We start from the raw sequence: 20,759 nt of genomic DNA, 5'->3' as shown, positions 1-20,759 counted from the left end.
TTCTTTCTTTCTTTCTTTCTTTCTTTCTTTCTTTCTTTCTTTCTTTCAGCAATCAGGGTTAAGTAACTTGCTCAAAGTTACATGGCCAGGTATTTCTGGGTGGGTGCTAAGTGTCTGAGCCCAGATTCCATCTCCAGGTCATCCCGACACAGGGGGGCCAGTGCTCTTACTCGCTGAGCCACCTGGCCTCCCCGACTTAGGATTTCTTTAGCACAGAGAAATGCCAATGAGTAAATCCCCTCGACACCTCAGAGTCTTTGAGAGTTGCTTGAGGCTCTGAGAGTCTAAATGGCTCAGGGTCACACAGTCAGATGGGTCGAAGGATGGATTTGAATGCAGATTTTTCTGACTTTAAGTCAGAAGTCTCTTTATTTGCTATGCTGCAGTACCTCTGTATCAGTGATGGGACCCTGGGTAAATAATTTCCTCTCTGTAGGCCTCCAGTTCCCCATATTGAAAAGAAGGGTTTAGCTATGGAAATGTTTTGCATAGCTAAGCATGTAAACCTATATTGAATTGCTTATCTTCCCAGTAAGGGTGGGTCATGAGGGAGGAAGGGAAAGAATCTGGAATTCAAAGTTTTAAAATTAAATGTTTAATATATATTATGATTATTATTTTTTTTTACATGCAACTGGGAAATAAGATATACAGGCACTGGGAGATGGAGACCCATTTTGCCCTAGTGAAAAGCCAGAGGGAAATGGGGGATGATATAGGAGAGAGCAGATTGGGGGAAGGGGTATACAGTGGGATAGCTGTTTTGGGGTGGTGGGTAGGGGAAATATGGGGAGAAAATTTGTAACTCAAAATCTTGTGGAAATGAATGATGTAAACTAAAAATAAACATAAAATTTAATTAAAAAAAAGAAAAGAGGGGTCTAGATTAAATGGTCTCAGAGGATCCTTTTGAATCTAAATTGTATGCATCTAAACTCAGTCCTCTTCCCAGTGGTGGCATGGACAGTCATGTCTGAGTTAGAGTTACATCAGAACTTCAGTAGTCTTATTTCACTCATATGGATGGCCTTCCATCAATGCAGACTGCTATCATGATGCCTTTGGGAGTTGAATGCTTTGTTTGTTTCATACCACCCCTGAGATGCCACCCCCTTTATGGGGTCTTTCCTGAGGCTCCCAGTTTGTTATAGTGCTTGAAATTACTTTGGATATTCGTAAATGTACTTAACTATGTGTACGTTTTGTCACCTCAGATAGAATGTAAACTCCTTGAGGGAAGGCATCGCTTCATTTTTGTCCTTGTATTACCAGCACCTAACACAGTACTTGGCACAGAGTAGATGTTTAATAAATATTTGATGACTGATCTTCTTACCTGGTTTACATTTCGTATTTTACTTATCTGTGTATATATCATGGTCTCCAAGTAGAACATAAGCTGTTTGAGGGCAAGGACTCTTGTGGGTCTTCATGTCCCCAGTGGCTAGCATAGAGTCTTGTACATAGTAGACACTGAAAAATATTGGTTGAATTGAACAGGTAAATGAAACCAAAACAAAACCAGGCACTCCATCCCTGTGTGAGCAAACTTCTGGTGACAAGCCTTTGTCTGCCCAGCAAGGCTGGTTCTTGGACGCCAAACATATTGTCCTTCTGGAGCACTGTTCTCAGAGTCTTTCCAATCTCAGCGCCTTCCAGAAAATACATCCCACTAGCCTAGCCTTCAGAAACCCAGAGACCCCTCTCTACTGTGATGAGGTGTTAGATGAGAACCTTAATGGAGAGAGATGATGGAAGACTTGGTCATGAAGCACTTTGTAAGCAATAAAATTTTATGTTTGTGAAGTGATCCTAGGTCCTAGGATCTAAGAACTGGGAGTGACTTTGGCTATTGTGGTATTGATGTTAAGGTTCGTTTCTCCTTTGTCTTTGTATCACTAGTGACCGTGGGAAAGGCACAGGAGCCTAAAGTTGCCTCTTTGAAATTTCTTCCCATTGTTGCTGGTTCTGTCCTCTGGAACCAAGAAGAGCAAGGGAAATACTTCCTCCATGTTACGACCCAACAAATATTTTTTAAATCTTTTTGAATTTATTAAAAATTAAAATTTAATTTATTTTATTAAAAAAAATTCCCCCTAAGGACAGAGCACAGAAGCTTTAATTTCCAGTTTCCAAGGATATCTCTCACCTAGTATTACTATCCCCAAGTGAGCTGTATGTAGTTCTTTCTGTTCTTCCTTAAGCAAACTAGATTTTTGGATGGACCAATGACTCAAGGGAGAATGAATGAATGAAAAAAGCATTTATCAAGTGCCAGGGACTGTGCAAAGTGCTGGAACCCAGTGAATCATGTATTATAAGCCTGGTGTGTTCACCAGAAATGGATGTGTCCAGAAAGGATTGGTTTGGAGAAATCAGTAAGAGTAGTTGAGAGATAGCCTTGGTACTAGCTCTTTTTCAAGTACAATTTGGACTTCGTGAAAGAACACATAGACTCAGAGGACTTGAGTTCAGATCCTAATTTTGCCACTTACTATCTGTGAGCCTTCAGACAAGAACCTTTACCTTCCTATTTGGCTAGGCTTGATGATGACCTATGAACAGCCAGTGGGGGTCTTTTCATTACTGTTCATTCATTACTTACTTACTTATTCATTACTATTCAAGCGTAGCTGCCTGAAGTCTTTCATTTCTTGTCTCCCACACAGCAAAAGTAGATTTGCGATCTCAATCTCATTCTGCTACCTTGAATCCCCCTTCTGTGACCTAGAACCACAGGGGTTTATCATGTTTATGGTCCTATCCTTTCTGAGGCAGTCAGACATGGGTCTCAATGAGTATAGCCACTGGACAATCAATTCTTGACCTCCAGCATGCGTATGCTGGACATTTCTCAATGACTGGTTGCTGTTGTCCCTCATTTCTTCATCGCCAAACAAATGCAGGATTTCTGGAGATAAAAACTGAGTTAGAAAGGACAGCAGTGACGTCACATAGCTGCCGAGATGTTCAGAACTCAAGGGAGAAAGTGCCTTGTGGAGAGAGCACTGGTTTAGGAGTCGGGAAGCTTGAGTTTTTGTACTGGTTCTGCTACTAACAAGCCATTGACCTTGAGCAGATAGCTTTATTTCTCTGTTCCTCAGTTTCGTCGCCAGAAAAATGAAATTGTTGAGCTAGGTGAGCCCTAAGGTTCCTTCTAGCTCTGGCATTCTATGCCCTAATAGAATTCCAGCCCTCATTCTGTTCTGACATTCCATGTTTTAAGATCTAACTTTCTATACTTAATGCAGTTCAAACATTATATATTCTAACATTCTTTGTTCATGGGTCCTTTTCACCTTTAACATTCTATGCTCTATATTTAAAGGTCCCTTTCAGCTCCAACATTCAATAACTTCCATAAGTCTGTGAAGGTGGATTCCTCTATGCCTCCTTTGCCCTCCAAGAGCTCTCCTACAACTGCTATGCCACTGAGGTCTCCCTCTCCTCTCTCTAGTTGTGTTGGGCTAGGGGGACATGGGGGGGGGTGTTGATCTCAACAACTCTAGAACAGAAGGAACTGGCTGCTCTCCAAGGTTAATGATTACAATCCCCTCCCCCTCCATGTTTTCACTGTTCTACATCCCAGTTCAGGGGGATAAACTCTCCCCTTGAACTACACTGACTTTCTCCTTCCAGGAAAAGGGACTGGATCTGAAATCAGGAGACCCAGCTTCAGTTCCAGCTCTGCCACTAATCTGATCTGTGACCTTAAGAAAGATAAAAGAATGTTTTTCTTCTGGGTTTCGATTTCCTCCTTTTCTAAAATGGAGGCAGGGGTAATCTCTAGCTCTTATGAGTTTCTTTTATGGAAATTAGATTGTAACCCCTTTGAGGGCAGGAACTTTAAAAATGACTTTAATGTTACAGAACATTTTGCCATCTCCAATACTTAGCACAGTATCCTGTATCTAACAGGTACCTAATGTGTATCTGTAGAATGGAATTGGGAGTACAATGCTGAGGAATGACAAAGCTCCATAGACACCCATCCAGTTTCCTCAGAGCTGAATGACCCTGAAGTTTTGACTCAACTCCCTCCATGCGAGTAGCAGCAATGGTGAGAGTCTGGTTCTAGAGGGACAGCCTTCAGCAGTAACATATAATGATGATTCAGGAACAACTTTTTGGAGGGGTGACAAGGATCACCATTAGAGCAACTTGTAAGAGAGGTCATTAACAAGCTGGGGGGCAGAGGCAAGAGTAGTGTCCAAGGTGCAAGAACAAAGGTCAGCAATGTATCAATGACAGGATCTGAGCAGTCAAATGGAGGAAGTCCATTGATAACTCACCTTTAAGTTTTAACAGGAGGTAGGTAGTATGAGTACCGTTACACCCAATTTACAGATGAGGAGATTGAGGCTCAGAGAGATAAATTCCTTACAACTGGCAAACTAGGCCACATAACTACTAAGTTATCCAAGACAGAATGTAACCCCGAGTCACTTGACTCCAGGGCCAGCATTCTCTTCAGCCTACTAGACTATTTTAAAGGTCAGGCAAGAGTTTCTATACTCTAGCTGTCCAAATACTGGATTAACTCACTCAGCATGATGAATATGCTAGCATCCTTTGGGAAATGGTGTGGTATGGTGGAAAATATGCTAGATTTAGGGTCCTAGGGCCTGGGTTCAAATCCCAGTACTCCACTGACTATCTGGGTGACCTAGACCCTTGACCTCTCATCTGTAAAATGAAGGGGTTAGACTAAATGATTTCTAGCTGTAGCCCCACAATCCCATGGAAACCCAAGTATTTGGGGCTAACCCCACCTTCCTCATTCTTCTGAACAAGATTTAACTGGGGTCCACTCTCAGCCATTGCTTAGGTTTCCTTTCTGGGGAATCACTATGTTTGGGCCCAGCAGTGGTAGATTTATTCATGGACTAAGTAGCCCTCTCTATATCTAGTGACCCTGGGCTTAGCCCCACCACCTGCCTCAGGAGGAGACTCATCATGTGCCTCTTCTTGTCCAAGTCTCCATTCAGGCCCTTCCTTGTTTCAGAGTTGGCACCTCCTGCCAAATCCCCTTGCTCATACTTCTCAGAGCTGTGGGTCTTCCATACTTGTCTATCAGCAGATTGAGGAGAGCTGGGTCCCATTCCCAATCCCACATGGGCTTTTCCCCTTCCTGGGGTTTAGACTGCAGAATTATGGCTTACAACCCTATATGAGGGAAGGCTTCACCCATATGTGATATATGAAGTCTCCACAATCACTAAGGAAAGGGCCACAGGGTCATAGGATCAGATTGTGAGAGCTGTGAGGAAGAGAGAAAAGGGACTAAGCTTTTATATAACACCTACTATGTTCCAGGCCCTGGGCTAAGCACTCTTTACAGTTACTATCTCATTGATGCTCACAACTCTGGAAGGTAGGTGCTATTATTAACCCCATTCTGCAGTTAAGGAAATTGAGGCAAACAGAAGGTAAGTGACTTGCCCAGGGTCACACAGTTATTAAATGCCTGAGTCTAGATTTGAATGCAGGTCTTCTTGAGTCCAGGCCCTACCCACAGAGCTTGGGAGCCTCCTTACCCTGGCATCGCATGGATGGGCACACAGGTATTCTGCCTGGAGGGGACACCTTGACAACATGCCACCCTTCATTACCAGTTTGCTTCAGAACCTACAGTCACGTGTGGAGGTATCATTTGTTTTGCCCTGCTTCTCCAGACCCTCATGAAAGCCCAATTGCTCCTACCTTCTGGAACCATGAAGTACCCAGAGACCAGGCTTTGTGCCAGCTCAACCAGGGCCACTTGGAACAGACTTCCCTTCCAGGACCATGCACACGACTAGAATCAGAGGACCAGAGAGATTTAGAAATGGAAGGGGGCCTTAAGAACATCTGGTTCAACCTGCTCATTTTATAGGAAGTCAAGACTCAGAATGGCAAAAATACTTGCTCAGGGTCAGATTGCTGAGAGAGGGTAACCTGAGTTCTTTCTGCTATATCCCGGATGCCAGGAACCAAGTAATTGCTCCACAAAGAGTCTCTTCTGGCTATGCACCCATTAACCTCCCTGAGTCTCAGCTGCCTTGTTTACAAAATGAAAGGAGTGGACTACATGAACTCTGAGACCCCTTTCAGTTCCAAATCTACAAGCTTGTGATTCTATGGTCTTAGGATGAGGCAAAGAAATGGCTCTTAGCGAATTTAGTCAAACCCTTGGGGATCTGATCACCAGGCGTCTACCTCCCCAGATGCTTGACCTGACCTTTGATCTTCATCCCAGCTCAGCTCTTCCTTCCCTGGCATCTGAAAGAACAAGCTGATGTCCCTCTCTGTCATCGCAGGATCCTGGAGGGTGGAAGCCCTAGTTATGTGCTATTGCCCCCTTCCTATGGCTAGAAACATTTAACTCCTCCAACTCTGATTCTTGTGACTCAAAGTGGTTTGCTACTGAGCTGAAAACCTCATCCGCACTGTCTCAACCCTAACCTTCCTGAACCCCGATCCTTTTCATCCTCCTCATTGTATTCTCTGGAACCCTTCTGCCAAACCCCCTTGAATTGCTAACAAACTTCCATTCACCATAGACATCTCCTCCCCTCTCTCTCTTCCAATCTTCCTCATGAAAACCTGACTTCTTCTAGGGGACATTGCATGTCTGACTACTCTCTCCTGTACCCAGTGAGCCTTCTTTCACACCCTCCAACACACTGGGCATTTACTATGTGCCAGGCACTGTGCTAAGTGCTGGGAATAAAAAAAAGCAAAAAAAAAAAAAAAAAAAAGAAAGACCTTGCCTTCAGGGAGCTTACCTCCTAATGAAGGTAACAGAAAGCTGAAAATGGGGAGAGGAAGAATAAAGGCACCTCCTGTGGGGAAATGATGTTGAAGTCTGAGAAATCAGATAAGAGGGGAATGATTGACTAACCTGGACCTATCCCCAAAATGGAGACCTCAGGAAGAACTTACCTGTGGTAGAAGGAGGTCAGCAGAACAGAGGAATGTTTCAGAGTTAGAAGGCCCCATAAGCTAAAAGACATTTGAATGTGAGACTGTAGCTGAGGCTTGGTGCTGAAATCTGGAAACCTCGCCAACTCTGATGTTTACTCCATCTCCATCATCCAATCCAGACCCTAATTGTACTCCTCTATCAGCTGCCAGGTAATTTCCCTGCCCTATAACTATATATTTCTAATTCTATCTCTATATTCCTATAGATAGAGATATGTAATTAGGGCTATTCCAAAGTGGAATCAGTTGTCTCAGGAGGTGGTGGGTTCACCTTCCTTAGATGTCTTCATGTGGAATTTTGTTGGGTGTGTTTGGCATGTTATGTGGTAGAAGGTAGGGATTCCTTCTGTGTATGGGTTGTACTGGATCGTTGGATGCCTAGGTCCCTCCCAACTCTCAATCTGATTCTTTTTTTAAACAGTATTTCATTCTACTTAACTCCTGCCACAATACTTGGACACTCCAATGTACACATCCCTCATAAATTAGGAATTATGGAGAACTGGTATAAAGGAAATTAGATAAATGTGTGGCCAGAATAATAAAAAAAAAAGATGAATTAGTCATATATTGAGAAGGAGTGATGACTGATGGAGAGCCTAAATGTTTCACTGATATCCCCAGAATGCCAAGAGATGCAAAGCATGTTGGGTAGGCCACCAACATGCAGCAAATTTATGTATGGAAGAACATAGATGAGTGTCCCATAGGATGGGTAGGAATGGATGGTTTTGATCTGCATTTGGGAGGGAACATCCACATGGAGAGCATTCATAGAGTTCCCTCAAATGCCCTAGCCCTCCCAGTTCATCAAACTCCTCAACTTCCATGACTGACATCTTCACTTTATCTGGCAGCCTGCAGTGATGTCATACTCTTGATCTCACTTTCACCCATAACTGTGCTCTCTCTCCAAACCAGATCTATGAAATTCCTCTTTCTGTTCATTCAGTTCAATTTACCCACCCTGTGCCAGGGATTGTGTTTTGTGCTGGGGATACAAAGATCCTGCATTCCAATCTCTTATCTTCACTTCTCTCTTTCTATCTCACTGCACCTAAAAGTGTTCTGTATCCTCACCACTATCTAGTGACTCTAGCCCTCTGTATTTTTCCCAGTCCCTTACTTTTGCTCTAGTTGTAGTTTGTTCCTTTCAGTTTTGACCCCATATTTAATTAGTTCAACAGTACACTGCTCCTCTACTCTTGAACCCCTTTCCACTTTGTCATACCATTGTTATTATTGTCTTGCCAGACCTCAATCCACAGTTACTTCCGCTATCTTCTATCTCTGCTCCCCACCCAAAGGCTGTTTAATGCTACTGGAAGGATTCTCATAATCACACTAACTAGGTCCTCTACAAATTTATGTTATGAAATCTCAACTAGTTTCTCACTGTTGTGCAATTGTATTTTTATTCTTCCTTAATAAGCTCTCTGCCACATTCTCCAAACAAATTTTTTCTTTCTTTATTTTCTCAATGCCACCATTTCTCTCTCCTTTTCATCAGTGGACCCTGCTTCTTAATTTATTGGGAAAATTGAAGCCATCTATGATGAACTCCCTCTTCTTTCCAACTCCCCATCTAAAAAGTCCTTTCCATTATTTCTAATTCTTTCCTCCATTATTCCAAGATATGAGGAAGAGGCACTTCTACTTCTTACTAAAGCCAAATAAATTGACACATTGATTCCATCCCCTCCTGTCTTCTCTAGAAGCTTCCACCTTTCTTCCACCTTTAAGCTCTCGTTGTCTACTGGCTGCCTAGAAATAAATTCAGGTCTTTCTCATCCTTGATGGCCTCCCCATCCCCTCCAGCTATTATCCTATGTCTCTCCTGCACTTCATAACTTAACTCCTATAAAACTCCATTTATGGTCATTGGCTCTATTTCCTCACCTTTCCCTCACTTCTCAAGTCAAGCTTGTCATCCTAGCACTTGTCTGAAGCTACTCTCTCCAAGATTAGTAATGATCACATAACTGCTAAATCCCACAGATTATTCTCAGTTCCCATTCCTTTGACTTCTCTGCAGTTTTTGGGATTGTCGACACATCTTCCTCTCCTTTCCCTTCAACCCCCTAGATTCTCTCTATGACTTTGGCTTCCAAGATCTTGCTCTCCCTGAAGCTGCTTTGATGACAATTCCTTCTGAATAAAGTCATCTCAAGCCCCTTATCAATGGAAATTTCTAAAGGCTTGGTCATAGCTGCCCTGATCTCTCTCTCTAAACTCATTTGGTAATCTCATTATCTCCCAGAGTTCAATGACCATATTCTTTACACCGATCTCTCTCTCTCTCTGTCCCTCCCTCCTCTCTCCCTCCTCTCTCTCCCTCCTCTCTCTCTCTCTCTCTCTCTCTCTCTCTCCCTCCCTCCTCTCTCCCTCTTCCTCTCTCTCTCTTCCTCTCTCCCTCCTCTCTCTCTCTCTCTCTCTCTCTCTCACACACACACACCACACAATCTTGATATCTCTCCTGAGCTCCAGTCCCCACTGGACACCTCCTCCTGGACTCACACTGAATGTGGCTAAAATTCACATTTCTCCCTTCTTCGAGCCATCCTACGCCAGCACCAAAATTCTCTTCCTAAAGCCTAGCTCTGATTATTTTCCTTTCCTACTCTGGGCGTTTTCTTCTCTCCCCTTTGCCTACAAGATGGAATTTAAGCTTTGTGATCCATCAACCAGGAACTTCTACAGTATGCCTTCAACCCATCTCTAATTTTTTTTAACCCACTATCTACAGTGCAGTCAAAATCAACTCACTGTTTCCTAAATGTACCCCATGCTTTCTTTGTTTCTTCACCTCAGCTCATGCTGAGTTTTGAAAAAGTTTCTCAGAATGAGAAATACTCAGAGGTATTGCTCCTCTGACAATGGCCTGATGTCTTTCTCTTCAAAGTTTACTTCTGATAAATTTGAAGTGACTTCATCATTACAATGGGACACAAGTAGGAATTTTTTTTTTTTTTACTGCTATGGTCCCATTAGTAGGTGGGTCACATAAAAATATATGGTGGAATGTGAGACCATTTGTAATTCCTTTTTCCACAGATGTCACTGGCTGGCTGATCTGTCTATCAGCATCAGATCAGGTAGCAATGGGGTTTTTTGTGCTATTCTGATTATCTCCAATTGATTGATAACTCAGCTGTCCAGGAAGAAGGTTCTAGTTGGTACTTGGAGGATGTAAAGCCAGCACTTTTGTTCTGAAAAACCAGGAGCAAAAGGAGATGTTTTTAAATTCCTAGATATACTATAATCTTCCTAAAGAACATGTCTAACCATTTCAATCATCTGTTCACAATTTTAAGTGACTATTGTCTCTAGGATAAAATGCAAATACTTTGGCATTCAAATTAGGTTATATTTACTCAACTTCTTATAAGTTTGTATGGTCTATACTGTAAGGTCCTTGAAGACAGTGACTTTTTTGTTGTTGAATCTTTGGTGCTTACCTAGTGCCTTACATACAGTTGTATGTGGTTTGTTCTTTGTTCTCAGAGATTATCATGGCATCAGGAAGATGATGCTGTGACTTGCAAGTGAATTGGATTTAAGTGAGGAAGGACTGTGAAAAGTCATCAGCCTCACTTTCTCCTCTGGAGCCATCTGGGTCCAGTGACAAGATATAGATCAGATATATAGAATATAGAAGAGACAAGACATCCTGGAGATGGCCCAGGATGCAGTGGGAGACGTTGGCCTTTTTAAACGAAAGTCTTTCCAAATTCTCACTTAAAATCCAATTCACATGCAAGTCATGGCATCATCTTTCTTACATACAGTAAATGCTTAATAAATGCTTGTCTGATTGCATTGAATTGCCCAAGGCCACATAGACCAAAACGCCACAAAGGCGAAACTTGAACCCAGGTCTTTTGACTCCAAATTCATTGTTTCCCTAATAGTAGGAGTTAAAATTTCAGGAGGTTTGTGACCTTGGCTGGGACCAAATTATCTTTTTATTTTCACTCATTTCTAACTGAAATTTATAATTTCCTTCAATTACTTAAAAACATTATTGTGAAAAGCACTTCCCTAGATTGACCAAAGTTTCCATGACACCAAAAATGTTAAGATCCCATGCACTTTACCATCATTTCTTCTGAGCATAGGATGGGCATTCAACAGCTTCTTCTCCCCTCCATTCTTTTTTCTACCCCATTTCCCACTCCTTAACTCCCAGCTTCTGTTATGGGACCACCATATGGAATCCCAGATAATCAGAATTTAAGTATTAGCATACTACATTCTTTTTGTTGTTGTTTTATTTCTTTTTTAATTTAAATTTTTGTATTTTATCCAATTATGTGTAAAGACAAATTTTAAAATTCATTTTTAAATTTTTAGAGTTCCAAATTCTCTCCCTTCTTCCCTCCCTCCCCTCTTTCCTCCTTTAGAAGGTGAGCAATTTGATACAGATTATACATATGCAGTCATGCAAAACATTTCCACATTAGCCATGTTGCAAAAGAAAATGCAAACAAAAAATAAAACAAGAAATATAAAGGAAGTTTGAAAAAGTATGCTTCAGTCTACATGCAGATTCCATCAGTTCTTTCTCTGGAGGTGGACAGCATTTTTCATCGTATGTCTTTTGGAATTGACTTGGATCATTTTATTGCTGAGAATTGCTAAATCTCTCACAGTTGATCATTGTACAACATTGCTGTTCATTCTCCTGGTTCTGTTTGCTTTGCATCAGTTCATGTAAGTTTTTCCGGGTTTTCCTGGAAGCCTTCTGCTTGCCATTTCTTATAGCAAATAGTATCTGATCATAATCATACTGTTGTTTTTGGTCCTTTGTTCTCAAAGCAGACCAATGACATCACCAGGGTGATATCTTGACTTGCCTGTGAATTAGATTTAAGTGAGGCAGAGTTGTGCACAGTCTCTCTTTCTCTCCTCCAGAATCCTCAAAGTCCACTGGCAATGCAAAAGTCAAGACAATGGCCTGGGATGCACTAGGTGACCTTGGCCTTTCTAAATTAATGTCTTTCCCAGGCCTCTGTTTGTCTGAGGCAAAACCCATTCAATGACTAAGAGCTAGGTAATAACTGAGATAAAAGCTGGCCTAATTTACCATCACAAAAATAGCAAACTGGGAAGATCCCCCAGATTTGTGGCCAGAACAGAAAACAATTGCAATTTACACTCATTCTAAGTCATCAAAACCTGAACTCTAAGCTCAGGGACCTTGAAAGCAATGAAAACTAAGAATGTTTTTCTATATATCACCATTTGTTGGGCTGCCCCTCATTTTTCAATTCTTTGCCACTATAATAAGAGCTGCTATAAATATTTGTGTCCATAAAAATCCTTTATCTTTTTTTTTTTGTATGTTTAAAATCTCTTTGGATAACGGACCTAGTAGTGGTGTTGCTGGGTCAATGGGTCTAGAACACTGCATCTGTGACATCATCTTGCCACTAACTCAGTGATTAGTTTGGGACTGGTCACATCCCTTCTGGGCCTTACTTTCTGACTCTGTAAAATGGGAGGCTTGGACCAGATAGTTTCTGATTTCTCTTCCAGGGCTCATTTTCTCTGAGTATAGAATTCTGATATGTTCTGTTTCCTCCCCTCTGCCATCTTTTAATGGCAGGCTTAGGTCCCATATTTTTTCTGAAATTTTCTTTGATTGACCCTGCTCTGACCTCCCCCTTTTCTAAAACTCTCATAGCCATGATTAGGTACAGCATTGATTAGATAGTTGTTTGGTCTTTTCAATTGTGTCTGACTCTTTGTGACTCCATTTGGGGGTTTCTTGGCAGAGATGCTAGAGTGGTTTGTCATTTCCTTCTCCAGCTTATTTTACAGATGAGGAAACTGAGGCAAAAGGGTTAAGTAACTTGCCCAGGGTCACAAAGCTAGGCCAGATTTGAGCTCAGATTTGGGTCTTCCTGACTTCAGATCCAGCACTCTATCCAATGTACTACCCAGCTGCCCTTGTTGATTATATACTACTCTGTTTATTGGCTGTGTGGTGTATGAACTCTGTTTCTTTAAGGAGGCCCTAAGATTCCTCCTCTTTCCTATTCTCTAATGTACCTGGCACATGGTAAGCATTTAATAAGGCCTTGAATTCATAGGACCCTAGAATTTCTGGTTAGAAAGGGCCTAGAGATCAAATAGTCTACTCCCTTCACTTTGAAGTGGGGGGGACAAAATCCAGAGAAGATAAATGATTTGTCCAAGGAATGAAGTAGCATTCAAACCCAGGCCCTCTGAGTCCACATCTAGCCCTCTATTCACTCCAGCACACTAGAGAATCTGTTAAACACTCTAAACCTTTTCCTGGTCCTGAGAGAGGCTTGGGGCCTCTGCTGTTCCTCAGCATAACACATTCTCTCCTCTTAATGCTCACCTAAGAAATGTGTTTACCTTGGCCTGCTTACTGGGGAGATAGGGACCTTGGTCAGTGTGCCCCATAGGTAATTATAACACTGCAGGGGGCCGGAAGGCATAAGTCCAGGCCTTTGACCTTGCTCTTTGTGCTCTCTAACTATATTAAAGGAGCTGTGACTGCCAGATTATTCCCTCTGGGAAGGGTAGAGAGACCCAATAGCAAGAAGGGCTAAGCCATTCTCCTGGAAAGCCCAAGGCTTTGGGGAATGCCTGGGCCTCTGTTTGGAAGAGGACATTTGGGTAGAGCAGAGGGCATTTGTGCCTTAACCAATGTGAAATTGGGATCATGCCACCCTAGCCTCATCCCCTTCCCTGCAAAATGAGAATGAGGATTCCACTGTCCCTGCTTACCTTATCCATGGGGATATTTTAAGTTTAGAGAGAATAAGAGAGTGAGAAAACTAGAAATGACTAAAAAAAAGTGTGGGATTGTTAGTGGTCCTGTGCTGTGTATACAGTAATGGCGTGGCCCCAGAATGCCTTCTTTTTTTTTTTTTTCCTTTTTGGAGGAGGGAAGGTAGGGCAGTTGGGGTTAAATGAATTGCCCAAGGTCACATGGCTAGTTTTTTGTGTTAAGTGTCTGAGGCCAGATTTGAACTCAGGTCCTCCTGACTCCAGGGCCGGTGTTCTATTCATTGAGCCTCCTAGCAACCCCCTCCCCCCAACCCAATGCCTTCCATGTCTACTGTTTGCCAAGGCTAGCTCTCAGTCCCCAACAACCCCTGGGCACTTTTTTGCTTGTGGCACAGGATCAAGTCATCACCATGAAGATCATTCTTGTGTCTGTGTCTTCTCTCCCCAACTCATCTGTTCAGTGGACACCATTACCTCCATTTTATCTTCAATGTAAAGGACGTTGAATTCCGGATCACCTAATTAACTTGCCCAAAGTTACATAATTAGTACTTGCAGCACCTGAACTTCAACCTTAGTCTTCTGGATTCTAGTTCAGTTCTCTTTCCACTGTACTATGGATAATGGATAGCATTTGTAATGTTCTGGACCCTACCAGGAATGCCAGGTGTGACGACACTTCCCTGGGACTTCCATACTCTGTAGGCTTACAGCATTGCCAGAATGCTCCCTCCTGAATGAACCCTGTCCTATCCCTCCAGGTGCTCGTGCCTTCTTCATGGAGGTGACCTTTCTTCTTCTTTATGTGTATCTATATCGATCTAGCTCGATAATAAGAAAATGATCTAAATAATAAGACAGATATTAGATAGAAGTGTATGTGTCTGTGTATTCTAGACATGGAGAGATACCTTCCTTCTACTTTATGCATATTTCTATTTATATCTGTATCTAGGTATAGATACTTTTTTCTTCTACTTTTCTTCTTGTTATTATCTCTAGCTACATCTAGATACAGAACTAAATAGAGACCTTTCTTTTACTTTATGTGGATCTATACATATATATATCAATTTATACCGAAATCAATAAAAATATAGATAGGTATAGATACACATAAAGTAGAAAGACTTCCACTTCATGTAAAGATATAGATATTAGACATAGATATTGATAGATACATATAGACATATAGATCTACCTTTATCTGTCTCTATCTATATGTATAACTGTGTTTCTGCACTATCTCAGAATACACACACTTCTAATATCTATCTCATTATTTATTATTGCAGAATGAATTGCAAATCTCCTTATTTACATGTTGTCTTTTCCATTAGAATGCAACCTTTTTCAGGGCAGGGACTGTCTTTTGCCTTTCTTTGTACCCATCCCTAGTGCCCAGTGCCTGGCTCATAGTAGAAGCTTAGTAAGTATTTATTAGTCCTGACTGAAGGGCAGAAGAATGTTGGTGTTAAATGGTTGGATGTTTTGGTCAGTGAGTACCTGGGATTGCTGAAAGTTCTACCCAGCTTCCCCAGTCTAATTTGGCCTGCTCTCCTTCTGGTACTCAACCTGGGGCTGGGCTTTTTGTCCACTTGTAGCACTTGAACCAAATTAGATATTGATGGACTTACTCAATGGGCTGCTCAAACAACTGAATGCTACAATCGGGACAATGGGGATTATTCACGCCTTCAGTTTTTCTCTCCTCTCCAATTCATCATCCACACAATAGCCAAAGTGATTTTCCTGTAGTCTAAACATATCATTTCCTTGCTTAATAAACTCCAGTGTCTTCCCATTGCCTCCCTGGAGAATCAAGTGCAAAGTCCTCTGTTTGGCATTTGAAGCCCTTCACCACTTGGCTCCAGCCTACTTTTCCATCTTGCCAAGGATGCCTCCCCTTCAGGCCCTCTTGAGTACAGGCTAACTGGTCTTGCTGTTGCTCACACTTGGAAGGCTGGCCCCCAGGACTGAAATGTATGCTCCTCTCACACTGGCCTCTTAGAATCCTTAATGTCCTTGGAGTCTGAGGTTCAGTGAACTTTTCTGAACTTCTCTGAGGCTTCTGGCCCTTCCCCATCCTCCCCACACAAGTCTTATACCAAACACATATACTCCAGCAGCATAGAAGTCATAGTAGTAACTAACTCTCCTCCAGTCTGAATTTTCTTTATCACTTATTATATTATTTTCATATCATGAATTACAAAGCTGATTCTCTGTTGCCTGCCTCTGGTCTGTTTCCTACTGCTCATCCTGGGCATGGTTTGTGTTCCTTGCCCTAGGTGCATAATTACTAGCTTTGGTATGGCACTGAGGACTAGCATCACAAAAATGCTGTTTGAGGAAAGTTCTCATAATGTTTGTGGTTGCTGGCAATTCAGTGTGCTAGACTGCCTTCTGGTGGGGCAGATTTGTTGACTTCTTTTTAGCTCTTCCTAACGGATGATGAATGAGCTATCTCTGTGAGGAGAGGAGGTCAGAGCGGCCCCAGTCCGGCCAGCCTTGAGAACGCTGATGGGAATTCTCCCCTGCCTTATGTTCATTTTGAACCCTCTGCCTGTTATGTATTCTGGGCTTTGGTATCCTCATTTATAAAAAGGGATGGGGATAAATGGGATCAAGGCTTTGTAACCTTTTTGTGTATCATAGATGGATTTTGGCACTCTGTTGAGCCTATGGATCCCTTTGCACAGTGATGTTTTTAAATGAGGAAGACAAAATACATAGGATTACAAAGAAACCAATTATGTTGAAATACAGTTTTCAAAGCATTAAAAAAAGTTTATGGCCTCCAGATTAAGAATCAGTGGATGTGATGAATGAAAGAAAAACTCTGAGGATACAGAACTCTCTTTCTCTTTCTGTTTCTCTGTCTCTGTCTCTCCCTCCCTTCCTCCTCTCTCTGTCTCTCTTTGTGTGTCTCTCTGTCTCTGTCTCTCTATCTATGTCTCTCATCTTGTATCCCAAGTTTGCTCCCACCCCCTTACTGAATTTGCTTTAAAAAATTGATTTGAGGGTATGTTTCATATGACTTCCCTGGACATCGATATTGTTAGTTATATTTCTCCTTCCTACTCTAACATTCCTTCCATTTCTGATGTTACATATCCTAGGTCCTTATTCAGCTTGGATATTTGATGTTCTAAGGTCCCTTCCCCTTCTAACTCTCTAGATATTATACTCCCCCCAGCTCTAACATCCTATAATCTAAGGCCCCTTCTGACCTTGGCGTTCTATGTTCTAAGGTCTTTTACACTTTTAACAGTCTATAAGCTAAACTTTCTTCCAGTTTTAACATTCTATATTTTAAGGTCAATTTCAACATCCTTCCCTCTACTTTATACTCCTCATGACATTTATGATCAAAGATTCATGGATCAAGGTTAACTCTGTTGTTTTGTCTTTCAGAGAATTTTAAATGATTTGGATGGGAGATGCTTTATTAGAGGAGAGATTTTAAAATGCTATTTTCCCCTACTAAATGGCATGTTTTTCCAAGTCAACAATAAGCCGAGTAGGATCTTTCAGTCAACTGTGTGATGGTAAAGACATGGCTCATGGTAGATTATCTCTTGCAAACACTTTCCAGCTCTCTATTTCCCTCAGTAAAGGTACCCTTGATGTGTATATCATATGCCAATTATCCTAAAGATTTTCTATAGATTGGAAAGTAGGTTGGTGATTATTTATGATCTCTTGGTCACTTTTTCCAGAATTAATAAGGTCTAAGGTATTTTCCATGACGTCATGATCTTTCCCTACCTCAGATGCCTTTTGAATAGTAGACTAATGAAAAGCACATTGGCTCAGAGGTCCTAGGTTCAAATCCTACCTCTGATACTTTGCTACTTGTGTGACGTTGGGCAAATCACCTAATCTCCCTTGGCCTCATCTGTAAAATGAGAGTGTCAGACTAGATGTCATAATTAATTAATAGCTAGCACTTACAAAATACAAGACCAATATCTAATTTGATTCTTGAAGCAATGATAGGGGATTAGTTGTTTTTCAGTTGTCTCCATTTCTCAGTGACCTCATTTGGGGTTTTCTTGACAAAGATACTGGAGTAGTTTGCCCTTTCCTTCTCCAGCTCATTTTACAGATGAGGAAACTGAGGCAAACAGGGTGAAGTGACTTGGCCAGGGTCACAAGCTAGTAAGTGTCCAAGGTCAGATTTGAACTCAGAAAGTTGAGTCTTTCTAACTCCAGGCTTATCACTGAGCCACCTAGCTGCCCCTGGAAGGTAGGTCCTATTATTATTATTACCATTTTACAGATGAGAAAACTGAGGTAGGCAAAAGTTAAAGGACTTGCCTAGGGTAACATAGATAGTAAGTGTCTGAGGCTGTATTTGAACTCTAATCTTCCTGATTCTCCATCTAATGTGATCCTACTCAGCCAAAGTCTCTGATCCTAACATCTTCCTGATTGCATTATCTCTACACAGCTTTACCCTACAAGGACTTGGGTTACTACGACTACTTTTCCTGTTTTTGTTCTCTTTGGCTTCCTTTGTACTTCCACAAGCACATTTGGGGCTGTATTGTTAGCGTCCAAGTCTGTACAGTGATTCCATTGTCCTCAATAGTGAAAACAGATTCTTGTAAAAAATCTCTGCTGATCTTTACCATTTTTCTACTGGTTCTCCTCCTTCTGTTTTCATCTTTAAATGCCCCTGGAAAGCCTCTGTCGAGTGGGGTTTCTTGCCAAGCTTCCTTTAAACCAATTTTAACCTGCCATTGCTTCTCTCTGCTTTATGAGGCAATACCAGTCATAATCTTCCATCGTGTCGTATCCTACGATTTTACAAATGAGTTTCTATTCTAAACCAGCGTTGCCTTTGGCTGCTCTCTTCCCACTTGACAAATAGGTCAAGAGCTTGCTGCTGACTAAGGTACTCTTTGGGATCTTTTGTTTTCCTTCTTATGACATTTAATTTATATCAGTTAAATTTCTATATTAAATTATATTATATAACACTGTTCTTCCTACTACTTATTACTCATTTTTCATTATTAGTAACTTGCTTAAATAGGTCTCTCAATAGAGATATTTCAATTAGATCCAGTATCTTTTTTCCATTATTTTATACTAATTCTGATCGTTGATCTAATAGTCACATGACTATGCCTATATATAGACAGCTGATTCATGAAAGCCTGTTACCACAGGGATGAGGTTTTTCCTATTTGTTAAAATATAATCAATTTAATTTTTAAAATGTCTTTTGGTGCTTTCTATGTCTGGCGGCTCCGAGCATTTTCTCTGGATGTCTCCTATACCTGGAACACTCTCACTCCTCTTCTTGAACTACTGACTTCCCTGGTTTTTTAAAGTCCCAACTGAAATCCCCCCTTCTATAGGAAGCTTTCCTCAATCCCCCTTAGTTCCAGTGCCTTCCCTTTATAATTATTTCCTATTTATCCTGTATATAGTTTGCTTTGTATATATCTGTTTTCTTCTTGTCTCCCCCATTAAGACTGTAAGCTCCTTGAGGGCAGGGACAGTCTTTTTTCTTTGTATCCTCAGTGCTTAGCACTGTGCTTGGCACATAGTAGGCACTTAATAAATGTTTATTAACTGATTGATTGATTGATAATGCCAATCAATTCTTTTTTTGAAAGAAGCAAATATTCATGATTATAGATTCATTCTGTTGTAGTCTTTCGTTATTTGTTACTGACCCATAGTCTCCAGTATATTTCTTAGTATTTTCAAAATACAAAGTCATGAAGCAAGGAAAGAGTCTTAGAATACATAATGCCAGAGCTAGAAGGAGCTTAATGTCACATTTAGAAGGGGCTTTAGAACATAGAACGTCAGAACTGGAAGGGACTAATGAACATAGTACTAGATCTGGAAGAGGCCATATAAGATTATCCAGCCCGATGCCTCATTTTATAGATGAAGAAACTCAGAAGGGAAGTGACTTACCCAAGGTCACTTAAGTATCAAGACTGGGATTCAAGTCCTTGTCTTCCAATTGTAATTTAAATATACTTTCTATTATATCCCCCTCCCCCCACTCATAATGAGACTGATTGCTTAACAAACACACCTAAAATAACACATCCAAACAAATTTTGTACCCTTCCCTTTCAAAATTGCCCCCTTGAGAAGTTTCATGAACATTCTATTGAGGCTGCCTTTGTTCAAAGCATTACAGGAACTTTCCTTTTGGAAGCCACCTTCAGAGACTGAGTCACATACTTTGGGATCTTCCCAGTGGCCGCAAATCCTAGGCTTCTGAGGCTGCATTTGATTTGTTTTGGAAACAGAACAAACTGCTGTGGCCCAAGTCTGGTAAATAATAGTGAGAACTGATATTTACATAGTTTTTTAAAGTTTGCAAAATCTTCAACATGCATTATTCCAGTTGAGACTTGTAAGGTGAAGATATCATTGCCATTTTAAAGATGGGAATACTGAGTCTTAGAAAGACCTGTGGTCACACAGTAGGAAGTGGAATGCAAAACCTTTTCTATGGGCCATGCTCAGTGGGAGAAGTCATGAGCAGCAGAAGCAGGATGTCACTGAGGTTTGTCTGACTTGGAGTCTCACACCCAACCCCATGTACCACACTGCCTCATCAGGACAAGTTTACAACCTCCCAAGGCGACAACCTCCATTTCACAGAATCACAGACTCTCGGAATGAGAATCTTACCCTGCCTTGGCAGAAAAAGAATGGCCTTCACAGCATATCCACCAGGTGGTCATCTAGCCTTTCTCTGAAGACCCTTTCAATGAAGAGCAATGCCTGCAAGGCATCACCTTCCACTCCGGGGTAGCTTTCGTAGTTGGGAAGTTTTCCCTTCTATCAAGTTTCTTGGGGAACCTCTCTGTTTCTCTTTTCCAGTCTCTACAATAGTCATGTGCTAAATAGAACCCTTTTGATTGATTTAGTGGCATAATGGAGAGACCTGCCCTGAGGCTCAGGAGACCTCAACTTTAGTCTGATCTCTGCAACTAAATAGCTGTGTGACCTTAAACCATGGCATTTCTTCTGTGACTCAGTTT

The 20,759-nt window shown here is 41.4% G+C and overlaps 1 protein-coding gene across 1 annotated transcript in view; it reads right to left on the bottom strand.

The window, feature by feature from the left end:
- The window catches only part of TMEM43 (transmembrane protein 43), a 350,998-nt gene extending 330,681 nt beyond the window's left edge, over positions 1 to 20,317 (bottom strand). Inside the window, exon 1 of the mRNA XM_069083857.1 lies at positions 20,304 to 20,317. The gene's annotated coding sequence lies outside the window, so the exon portion shown is untranslated. The remainder of the gene's footprint in view (positions 1 to 20,303) is intronic.
- Positions 20,318 to 20,759: the final 442 nt, after the last annotated feature.

The sequence above is a fragment of the Petaurus breviceps genome, unplaced genomic scaffold (assembly GCF_028583685.1).
Source record: "Petaurus breviceps papuanus isolate PSGF00001 unplaced genomic scaffold, PetGlider_PUasm1.0 174, whole genome shotgun sequence".
NCBI lineage: Eukaryota > Metazoa > Chordata > Mammalia > Diprotodontia > Petauridae > Petaurus > Petaurus breviceps.
This window is presented reverse-complemented; position numbering and strand designations above follow the sequence as displayed.